The sequence below is a fragment of the Uranotaenia lowii genome, chromosome 3 (genome assembly GCF_029784155.1).
Source record: "Uranotaenia lowii strain MFRU-FL chromosome 3, ASM2978415v1, whole genome shotgun sequence".
In the NCBI taxonomy this organism is placed as follows: domain Eukaryota; kingdom Metazoa; phylum Arthropoda; class Insecta; order Diptera; family Culicidae; genus Uranotaenia; species Uranotaenia lowii.
In genome coordinates this window covers 4,284,282-4,297,002 of record NC_073693.1, presented here as the reverse complement: position 1 = coordinate 4,297,002, position 12,721 = coordinate 4,284,282, and the positions used below count along the sequence as shown (strand labels likewise).

The 12,721-nt window shown below is 32.7% G+C and overlaps 1 protein-coding gene across 1 annotated transcript in view; it reads left to right on the top strand.

The window, feature by feature from the left end:
• Nucleotides 1–12,721, top strand: part of LOC129754950 (sodium-coupled monocarboxylate transporter 1) — a 218,391-nt gene that overhangs the window by 28,674 nt on the left and 176,996 nt on the right.

Sequence of the window (12,721 nt, the reverse complement as noted above, 5' to 3'; positions counted from 1 at the left end):
CATTTACGATTCGAGTGAACTGATTTACGATAAATGGGTGGTCCATCAATTGTAACTCTATCCGATCTCTCCCTTTTTTTCCTTTGATCGGTTCGTAAAAAAAATCTCACTGATAGAGCTATAGCGTGGATCATATTAACTGATGAGTTGGCATCGTGGTAAGATACCGGACAGCCAACTCGAAGGACTGGAGTTCAAATCCCGGTCGGGGAATTTTTTTTTTCGTTTTATTCAAATGACTTAAAATCGTATATTTTGCTGTTTGTGGGGAAATCGAATCGTTAAAATCTTGTCATTGTAGATATATTGCCTCCACTTTTGTAGCTATGGGCTATTTTGTTAAGTTGAATACAATCTTTTCATCTTGTATATTTGTTTGAATAATACTGTTGTTTCTGCAATATACCCTCTTAAATGTTTGCTGGGGACATGAGTAGCACAAGGATGATAAAGTGGCATATATAAACCCAAAAACTAAATTTCAACCTTTTGTTCATGGTTGAATGCATAAATTAGCGGTTTTGGAGGCATTCGTGTATTTAAAATGTAGTCGAATTTTAGTTTATAAACGAAAATTCATGATTATTCATTTTGTCATAAGTACACGAACTGAACCAAATCTTGTTCATTGATTTTTTTTCGATCAAAATAAAAAAAAATCACAAAATTTCAACAAAAACTTTGTTTTTAACAATTGTTAGTGGTTAATGTGATATAAATAAAACTATTTTTTGAAAATAGGTATTCTCTCAATTTAATTTTACTTGTCAGATCTTAAATCATCCAATTTTTACAAATTTTTTATTTAGTTTTCTTCAAATTTAGTATTTGTTGAAATTATCGAAATTTTTTATCTTATTTCCAAGATGAAATGAAAAAAAAAACACGGATTTTTATCTGGTAGTATGGAACCTGCAAACATTTGTCTGTGGATTTCTGCATTATTGGCTTTCCCCTAGAATGTCATTTTCTTACTTTTATGAAAACAAAAAATAACATTGTGTCATGAAGAGAATTAATTGTAGTGGCTTGAAATCTCGAAACAATTTTTCAAGTTTTATCCGCCCAGATTATGCACATATTCAAATGTTCCATTGCTCCAATTATGAAATGAGTAACAAAAGTTTCAAGTAAGTAGGTGTCATCTTTTTTTATAAGGCAGGAACAAATATGAAATCCTTCTTTTGTCTAGTGGAGTTGAAAAATCATGGGCCGGGGGATGGTGGTGACTTTAATACAAATTATTTCAAATTTTCAGTAAATTGGGAAAATGGACTGAATGTTGCATGCAACAACTTGTAAACAATCTATATTTCACAAAATCGAAAAATCGAGATAATCCTTGTTTACCGCCAGGAAATACAGGCGACACTTATCATCCGAAAGTTTGTGGTAGGAAAAATGCCAGGTGACCGCCGAAAAGTTCGTTTGGCTCTCTACTACGTAATTTTTCAAAATAACTTCCCACAAGCAGTCCAAATATTTTGCGCAGGATTTGACCACCATATTTTTTTCCATTCACTGGTGGACAGCTTTTCTTCCTATGGAAATGAATTAGACCTATTTATATGTTAGCTAGACGAACTAGTCAGAGTAATTTGACTTTTTTTTTTATCACATCCTCTATTCATATTTTCGGATTGAGCTTGAAAAAACCTCCTTCATTATTCTCACTTCATGTACTCAAAAATTTTAAATTTTATTCAAATTTCAGCTCACTATTAGGTCTTCTAGAACTTATTATACGATTTACCATGTGAACTTTGGTCAAATAGTTGATTTCCAATGGTTTTAGGGTTTCTCACTGTGACTTTTCCAGGTTTTTGTTTTCGATCCTGATCGAAAACATTTGTCAATGAACTCCAGTATCAGACGCTATCTCAAAAACCATTTGACAGATTGTCACCAAATTTTGCACATGTACACATTACATTACTAGGTAGCTTCTTTGAAATTTCCATCAATTTCCATCCATTCATTCAAAAGTTATCCCTTATAGACGGATTTCGCACCAACTCGACACAGTATCTTGCATGACCCTCTCAGAATAGAATGATACTTTTTGTGTGTAAAGTCCTCACGAAGTTAAAGTACTTGGCATACTTAGTTTTCCCAAAAAAAAGTAGACTAACATTTAAAAAGCGCCAAACTTTTCAGGCCAATTTTTATAAAAGTTTTAGCTCTAAAATTACAATTCCTACACAAATGTGGTTTACGGGAGAGTTTTAGAAAAATGATTGAATTTTTAGAAAAATGATTGAATTTTTAGAAAAATGATTGAATTTTTAGAAAAATGATTGATTTTTTATAAGCAAATATAGACATAAAATATTTTTAAATCCTACACTGAGAAAAATGCATTTTGAAATTTGAATTTTTTTATTATCTAATACGGATAGTTATAATGCCTACAAGTCATTCATACACTGCAGTTTGTGCATATTTAAGGGAAAAAAGGTTTTTCTAACAAAAACTGTTTGAAGTCCATACTGATCTCATATATTTTTTTTATTAAGTGTATAATTTCAATTCAAAACTTATATTTTATTGCATTAGTGTAATTTTTTTTGAAAGAGGAAATTATTTAAAATTACCTGAAGCTTCTTTTTCAAGTATATGGAATTCAATTCATTGCACATTTTCATCATCCTATAGGATTGAAAATATTATTATTGTCTACCTAAATATGAGAATTGACTTAGCTTTCTTTCTGCGAACATCTTGTTTTTGAATGTGCATACGACACTACTTAAATGCACTTGTTGGTACCCAATAACTTTAAATGCTCAATTACAATAACAACTCGAAAAAGTCAAACGTTGACAGTGTTGAGAAGTAGTTCGTAAACATTCATTATGATGGATCATACCTCTTTATCGCAGATTAAGAAGTCTAGATGCTGTGCTGGCACCAATAACCCAAGGTGTCGTCGGGACCATTTACGTGATTTAACGATAAAAGTGATAAAAAAAATATAATCATGAACTGGATTGCCGGATTGCTGGACCACACAAGTTTCATTCGTAAGTAGTTATAAATAAACATAAAATTGCTACTAAAAGGTATTCTAATTCTGAAGATAATCCTAAATTTTTAATTTATTTGATAAGGCAACAAAGTAAAGTGAATGCCTGCATATATTTTTAATATTTTTATTATTGATACCATTGGAAATAAAATGTACATGTGAACTCAAAGCATCTGATCATACTTATTGAGACTTAGTTAAAGGCCCCATAAAGGTCGATCAAGCGGGGCCTCCCATCTACAATTATTGCGATCATATGTTTTATGTTAGTTCTTATATTGCAAATGCCCAGAGTCAATGGATTACTGAAATGATCTGCTCCTAATTATGTTTTATCATTATACACTGAGGTTTTTTTTAAGCGGTATTTCGTCCCGCGTAAAAAAAACCGCGTAAAAAAAAACCGCGTTAATTCGAAAATTCGCGTAAAAAAAACCGTGTTAATTCGAAAATCCGCGTAAAAAAAACCTCGTTAATACGAAGATCCACGTAAAAAAACCCCGAAATTCGAAAATCCACGTAAAAAATCCATTTTAATTAAAAAATTCGCCCGCAAAAGCACGTTACTGAAAAACTGCGTAAGAACCATGATAATTTAAAAATTTGCGTACAATGATAGTTTATTTTGAAGATAAAAAACCAAAATCAATTAGATTAATAGAATAGTAGAATATAGTGAGGCTTATTTGACAGTGTGGAATTCAGATCGTCTCATGTCTCAGGTCTCATGTTCCATGTCTCAGGTCTTAGGTCTCATGTCTCAGGTCTCATGTCTCAGGTCTAATGTTCCATGTCTCAGGTCTCAGGTCTCATGCCTCATGTCTCATATCTCAGGTCTCATGTCTCAGGTCTCATGCCTCAGGTCTCATGTCTCAGGTTTCAGGTCTCAGGTCTCATGTCTCATGTCTCATGTCTCATGTCTCAGGTCTCTTGTCTCATGTCTCATGTCTCATGTCTCATGTCTCATGTCTCATGTCTCATGTCTCATGTCTCAGGTCTCATGTCTCATGTCTCGTGGCTCATGGATCATGTCTCAGGTCTCATGTCTTAGGTCTTATGTCTCATGTCTCATGTCTCAGGTCTCTTGTCTCAGGTCTCAAGTCTAAGGTCTCATGTCTCATGTCTCGTGTCTCAGAGCTAAGATTTTCCCAACTACAAAAAGATTCTAAGAGTTTTCCTTTGAAAAAGTCTTGGAAATCAGAGAAAATCTGAAAAACCGCGTTAATTCGAAAATCCGCGTAAAAAAAAACCGCGTTAATTCGAAAATCCGCGTAAAAAAAGCCGCGTAAAAAAACCGTGTAAAAAAACCGCGTAAAAAAACCTCAGTGTACACTCAAATAATTTGTTTTTTGTTTTTCACAAAAAAAAAACATAAAAAAAGGTTTTGTAGAAAAACTGTTTTCCCTTAAAAGTGTCAGTTTGCGATGTTCAGAAGAGTTGTAGACCACATTTTTCCCCTCCACAAATAAATTCATCGAATTCTGAGATGGCCGACTTTAAGTTTTTAGTTTGCATTTTCAGTGTAGGATTTCCATTTATTCTTTCCATCAATTATGACAATCGAAGCTCTTATTTATTCAAAATCAGTACAATACATTCAACGAAGTAGTTTTTGAAATAAATGATGGAAATCTACACTGAAACGTAAATACATGATAAAAAAAATCATGAAAAGTTTTTGTTATTTAGAAAAACTTAAATATTCACAAGTTGCAATGTATGGACGACTTGTACGCCTTTTTGTCACCCGGCTTAGAAAAAAATTTCATCAAATTCTGAGATGGCCTTTTTTGCGAAATTAAGTTTTAGTTTTTGAAATGCATTTTTCTCAGTGTAAGATCTAAAAAAAATATTCTAATTCTAAACACTCAATCATTTTTTTCAAAACTCTCTCATGAATCACATTTGAGTTGGAATTGTAATTTTCGAGCTAAAAATCTTTTTGAAATTTTTGCCCGAAAAGTTTGGCCCTTTAAAAATGTTAGTCAAGATAATTTTAGAGTAAACTAAGTATGTCAACAAAGTTTAAATGAATTCTGAGAGGGTCATGTCAACTGTCGATTTGGCGTGAAATGCGTCTCTACATAGATTTCATTTGATTCTGAGTTCAAAATTCGGAGACGGTTCCTTAGGCGGCATTCATAAATTACGTAACGCAAAAATTGCACTTTTTTGACCCCCTCCCCCCGTATGTCACAAATCGTAACACTTCGACGTACCCCCTATGAAAATTACGTAACACTGATAATTACCCCCCCCCCCTATCTTCTCATGTTTTTAAATACTGATTTTCGAAGGTAAAAAATATTTTAACAAGAACATTTTTTAAATTCTTCAAAACGGAATTAATATCTATTCGAATCGCTTCTTACTACCTATTGATGATGCCTCTCTGAAAAAATAAATTGATTGTCTTATTGCGAGCTACTCTTTGCTTGTTATTGGATGATCTGCCTTGTTTACTTTGTTTTGTTCAAGGAGCAAATATACTCCACTTAGTAATATTGGTAGGGATAATCAAAATTGCATTTTTTAAATGAATTGAGAAAAAACAGTAAAATTTCCGTCTTAACCCTCCAAAGCTGTTCGGGTCAATATGACCCGAAGCGCACATTTCAAACCTCTTTATCATCATTCCAATATACTGAAGAACTGGGAATTTTGACAAACCAAGTATGTTCTATGAAAATAATGATCAAATTAACGACAAGAAATTAAAATTTGAGTTTTGAAAATCGATTCATTGGTAAGTGAAATACAGCTGAGCCAAAACCAAATGTCGTTTTTTTTAAGTAAGATTTTTTTCTACCGGAAGATCTGAGATAACGGTCAAAACTTTCATTGGACCCCAACATATCTATACATTGTCGGATAGATGGATTCTTCACAATTTCAAACATCAAAGAAACACTTAAATACAGAGAAGCTATCAAGAGTTATGAGTATTTTAAAAATAAAATTGATTTTCCGAACTTTTTACTTTCTGAACCAGTTTCTGATAACCTGGTAATAGTTTTCGACTTTATTTTAGAATGTTGAGTAAGAAAACTAAATTACCTACTCAATGAATATAATATCATTAAAATCGGTTAACATTTACAGCCAGGAGAACAAAATCAAACAACAACTCAAATTTCCCCGAAACGGATATTTTGCGAACGGCTTTGGAAGGTTAAGGTTGAATTGAGTTCTTGGGGGTAACATAAGATATACCTTATGTTTGGTAAACAAACGGTTATTTCACGAATTTCAATACACAAAGGAAAGGTTACAAACCAGTTCAACCATGTTGAAGCTTACAAATTTCAAGCTGATTTTGGTTTGCTTATCTTTCTGCAAAAATTGCATGACATCAAAATAGCCGTAATTAAACTGAAATTTTTAAGGAAAAAATCGTTACGTAACGATGAGCATACCTCCCCCCCTCCACTATGTCACAATTCGTAACGCTCAAGCTTACTCCCCCCCTTCCTAGGAGCGTTTCGTAATTTATGGATGCCCCCTCATTTATTCCTGATTTCGTCCTAAAAAAGCAATTTCTTCGTACGGGCCTTATGCCACTATACTTCCTATTTGAGCGTTCAATTTCAAAGCGAAACAAAGTGGAAAATTATTCGACTGGCTAATAACTTGCTTCATTAAGCAAAAATTCAATTTTCCAGCTGCAGTAGAGCTGTAACTGAAATCTTTGATAAATAAATAAAAAATACTGTCTTTTTAATTGGAAAGTAAAATCCGTTCAAATATCAGTTTAAATTCAAAAAATTGTAACCAAGTGAGGACCCCTTTTCGTTCTCGTTTAAAATGACCTTGATTGGCTCATAAGTGATTTCCCAAATAAGGGGAGGCTTGTTAATAAACATCTCGTTTTCGTCCCCCAATGGTATGCAAATTTTGTTTTCTTTCGTAATGAAGCCCCTTTTCAGAGAATGCTCACTCGCTCCATAACGGGATACCTACCTACCCTTTACTGAATGACTTTATTCCAGAATGGAGCCCAGCATCAATTCCCCGAAGCATACAGAAACAGAACTACAAAAAGCACAACCATACAGCAGCGCATGCAGAATGTGAGCAGCAGCAGCATTCTTGTGAGCACACTATACCAGCAAGGCAGGAGAATTGCATTGAAACCGGAAGTGGATGCTTCTTTCCGTTGTTGTAAAGAAAATTGTTAATTTTCCCATTCAAGACTTGATAACAGCATCCTTCGCCGGGTGCGGCAGAGTGGGGTTTTAATGCGTGGTGTGTTGCTGTGCTCCAGAATGCAGCAGCGCACAGTGGTTCAAATCCTCAAAAAGCCGGAAAAAAGTCAATTTTTCAAGTCAGCGACAACCAAATTTTTTATGTTGGAATCGAATCTTCAATATTCTAGGAACGTTATGATGTATTTAGATATTTTCTAGGACCTTTTATACACCTTCTATGAAACAAACATGAACGACAACTTTAACACAAGAATTAAAAATTAGAATTTTTATTCTCAGGCCAAAACAGCTTTAAAAAGCATATAAATCATTAAAAATTTATAAATGTTTATATCGAAGTGATGTATTATAATCTTATTCACAGTTTGAAGATAAAAAACGTCCTTAAAAGCATGAACTTATAAAGTTTCACTTGATTGAAAACTCAAAATAAGATGATAAAAAATTTTCTATTTACTCTATTTATTTTTCGGAAGCAAAAATAAAGCTTGCGCTGTCGATCGCCGTGGTAAATTATACACCGTTGGATAGGTGAAAGGCTCATCAAAAACATATCTTAAAATCAGCTGCTAGTTTTTGCTATATTTTGAATACGAAGTCATTGAGTGGAACGCTGTTTGGTTTAAAAATGCAAATTTTAAAATATTTATACAGAGTAAACCAAGCATTGTTTGCTTCAATACATATGCAAATTCACCTTAAAACATCAGTTTTAATATTCATCCAACTAATATACAGGAATTTAGAAGCCCATACTTACTTTTAACATAAATATTCATAACTAATTGAAAAATATTCAATTTCCTAGTATAAAGCTCAAACCCCGTTTCAGCAATTATTGAAAAAATAGCAAATTTTGAAAAAATTATTTTTATTATTTTTATTATTTATTATTTTTTTCAACTTTCTGTCAATAATCTTTAACAAAAAAGCTTTTTAATAATTTTTTCCCACATTTTTTGATTTTGAACCACTGTGCAGCGCTTAGCAGGGATGCCAGATAGAGGAGGTTGATAGAATCTTTCTAGTTTCAACTCATAATTGTGAAATTTCGATTGAAGATTGAATATTTTTGGTTTGAAATTTCGATTATTATTTCAGTATTTTTGGTTTTAAGATTCAACATTTTAATTTATTTTGACAGCACTGTAACCATCTGACTTCCACCACAGATCGTAAACGATTCCAGTGGGAGTTGTCGCAGGATCGTTGTTGCAATTGTTGCAGTCAGGAATTCTTTTCAACTTTGTTAAACTCCTATCTGGGAAGCTGAGAGTACGTTCGTGAACGTAAGAATAGATTCACTTAACTGATTACTCTTTCGCAAAAGATGAAAAAGCTGGATAGGTCTCAGTGCAACAACTTTGTAGATCGGCTTGGGGTGTATTTCTTTCGAGGTGGTTCTAGTTTTTCTATTTCAAACAGAGATAAATTGTTGAAAGCCATTGAAAAACACGAAACAAAATGGCTAATATGACAGATAATAAATTGGTTCAAACTGAACAAAAAAAAAAAATATTCATAAACTCACCCCAAGATCGTTGCTCCTGACAAAGTAGCATATTTGAGCTACCCGTTTCCCTCCAGGGATTCCTGCTGTTTACAATCCATTCACAAATGGTCTCAATTTGCAACCAATTTAAGGTTTTGCCATTACGTGCTGTGTCCAACTCGTTTGTTACTTGGTCCTTGGAAAATGATAAGCAAAAACGGGAATACCCAGCTGAGTTCCTAAGCATGTTGATGGGTCCCATTTTGTCGAGTTTACAAGCACAATCGACACTGTTTAAAAAAACATGAAAGAAAAAAGACAACGGAAAATATAACTGCACTACGTTGAGGGGTGATGGAGGAAAAAATGAACTCGTTTGCGAGATGGCAATAAAGATGACATTAAATTGATAAGGAAAAGTGGTTTTTCTCCCTGTTCGGTCCAGATTTGTTTCTGGGTTTTTTTTCTCTAGTTTTTTTTTTCAAATATTGAGTCCGGTGAAATAGAACAATGATTTTTTTTTTCGCTTGATAATATCAATCTTTATTTATGACAAGCACTTCCAGTTGCTGCCAATAGCAATCGATTCTCTAAAATGGCACATCAAAGCAAAAATAATGGAAACCGTTGTTCGCAAACATTGTCCATTCCCTGGTGATTTTGTTATCTTTTGAAATAGCTGTTTTAATTCAGCATACTCTAAATAATGTCTGAAACTAAAAAAATCTGTCCTATGAATTGCATATGAGTTCATATTTTTTGCATAAAAACAAGCAATTATAGCATATAAAATAATTTGAATTATTTAGCCAGTTTTCTAGGCTAACGATCATCTCTTAAGGTTTGATTAGGGAGTTTTTTTGTCTGGGCTTTCAGGGTGCATGCATTAAAAAAGAATGATGCCAAATTAAAGATGTCATGAATTCATTGAGAATCCTTTAAGATTTTTTTTTATTGAAAACGCCTGAACGAAGATAAAAGCCTTTAAATAGTTTGTAAAGGTGGTTTCATACTTTAAAATTTATTGACGGAAACACAGATGAATTTTGGTGGTACCATCAAAGGTTTTTTTTAAATTCATTTCTAAGTTTGCCTTAGATTGCTAAAATATATTTAGTCAAACTGATCGATCCTTTGGAGTATACATTGAATACACGATAACTTTCTTACACCTTCTCACTTATTCAAAGGAGACTATAAATATAAAGAGATACGACATCACCTTTTTCATCCTTTTGGGAAACCGTATCCTTTATCAGCAGAGCCGAGATTCGTTAACTGGCTCCTTGTAAGGCGAAATGCTACGTATGCCTATGTATGCATTGATTGTGACGACGAGCGCGTCGCATTCGTTCGAGGAGAGGGCCCACGATTCTAATCTGTCCCCGGGTGAGCTTTTATTATTTTTCGCCTTTGCCAATAGTGTGTGCTGCTGCCGCTGCTGCTGAGTGCTTTATCGCAAGACGCCAAGAAGTTGAATCATTTTGGGAAGCGGTGTGTGCATTTTTGGAATTTCTGAAAAAAAAAAATGTTATTCATTTGAGTTAATTCTGGTCTTAATTGGAGATTTTTGTGCGTCATAAAATTGGCTTGTGAATGTGAGAGGTATCGAAACCACTATTTTGATTATTAGGTCTAATGCTCTCTGGAGCCACTAACTGTTTTTAAGTTAAAAAATGGCCAAGAAGTTTGTTTTTTCGTACAGGTTGAAAATTTTGTTGCTTAAAAATAAATAATTTTTTTCGATTTTTATCTTTGGTTTGAGATTATCATAATGATTGGAAATAAAATATGGTATTTCGTAAGAAAATAAAAAGATGCTTTAAGAAAAAAACAAAGTTTTGCCATTGTCTACTTCCTTATGCCTACATTTTTTTTGTTGATCGCTGAATTTGAACTAGAATGTCAACCCTAACCTAGCACAAGGGTTAAGACTTTAAGAATATAGTTCTATATGACGTCGCAGTTTAAGTTTTATGTATCTGCTTTTATTCATCACTTTTGAGGGATTTAATCGCTTATTTGATTGATTTGTTTTGTATTTTTCCTTCGATTATTTTTTGTTTTTATGATTGTGTGTATTATATGTATATTTTATTTGTATTAATTGTGATCCTAATTGATGATTTTTGTTGATAATAGAATTGGCTTAATGAGAGAGGTATAAAAACCGATTGTTTTGATCATAGGTCTGTTGCTCTCTGGAGCCACAAAGTTAGGGTGACCACAGAACCGGGAAAACCGAGAAAAAAAAAACGGGAATTAAGACCCAATACCGGGAAAGTTTGCAAAAGGAAATCAAAATTCAGTTTTGGTTCCAAGATCAGAGATTGCACCGAATATTCACAATTTAGAATCAAAGTTTAAAACTCCAATTCAAAATTCAACAGTTAAAAAAATGTATAAACAGAGTATCGCAACTTCTTATCTCTCTTAAATTACCTCTCAATTGAAACAAACTGACTAATTTTATCGGAACCTAGAGTTTAAAACTTCCTCGAAGAATTAGATGAGAAATTAAGAAAGACTCTTTAAATTTGTTCAAGTATCACACATCATTACAAGCGTCAAAAAAACTATCAATAAAAAAAAACAAGCAAAGTAAAGTTTAATATTGATTCCAGAACTCTTTGTTGTTAATTTGGAAATGTTAAAAGATGTTAATATTATAATTTTCCGGTGGTATTGTTCAGTTCAAGAGCTTGACACAAGGCAATCGTCTTAATGCACGGCAAGGTGTTTTTGTAGCTTTATAATAATAAATTTGCTGAGTTTAAAAGGAAACCATCTTCTATAAAACGCAATGTTTGGAAAAAAAAACCATCATGTGGTTCAGATTTTTTTTTTAAGTTGTGCTTTCTAAATTTACTTTTTTTTCGATTACTGGTCATAACTTATTTTGTCTGCAAGTTCTAGTTTTTGAGATTCAAGGGTTAAGTTAAGAAATTTGTAAGCAACATTTTAAAATAAGGTTGCCAGATTGTCCAGTTTTATCCGGGTTTGCCCGGATATTTAATACAAAATTTGGGAACAGTCCAGCCCAGCCCGGTTGCCGGATTTCATTGAATAATGCCCGGATTAATTCACTTTAATTTTGCAAATTGAACAAAAATAAAATCAACTTTGTTGTAAAATTTTTTTATTGTTGCCTTTAAAAAGAATTTTTTGAGCTATTTCTATGAAAATAGTCATGAAAGATTTTTCTTGGTAACCTTAAATACGATTTAAAATCTGTTGATGAGTTTTGATGAAAAAAAATTGTTTATCAATTTTTTTCCCTTCATTTTTGTTAAGTTATTTCTGGGTTTTGACCAAATTTGCCTGTATATTTTCCGAATTTTCGTAGGTCAATTTGGAAATCTAATGCCTGGATTTTACCAGGTTTGTATATAAAATTGCCCGGATTCGATGTTCAACTTTTTCTAAGAGTAGTTGAAGCTTTTTAGAAAACTGAGGCGTCCCTTAATTTTATTCATCACGGCCTGGTGAAACATAAAATATTAACGATATTTTGCAACTTATTTTTATTTTTTTTTCAAAGCATAAGTCAAAAAATTTGCAGTCTTCAAAAAACTTTTTAAATGGAATTTCAATCTTTGATGCCGAAAGCACAAAAAGGTTCTCCATTGATATCACCAATAATTACACTTTTTCTATTGTTTTTTTTTTTAATTTGAGGATTTTTCAAGCATTGTTTCTTTCAAACTTGAATAAGGCTATGATCATTTAGTATCCGGGCAGTTACAAACGCTTGTATTTTAAAAACTATTCATTTGATCTAAAAACTTTCTATGGAGGAAATGAAGGTGTTAATATGACATTTAATGTAAAAATATAAAAAAAATATTTATCAATGATTTCAAGAAATAATCTTACTTTTTCATAAAATCTCTTTTTTATCTTTGCACACTTGTGTCAGTCATGTATTGATCTATTATTTTTACCACAGAGGTAAAAACTTTGCAAAATCATGATATTTTTCACAAACTCACC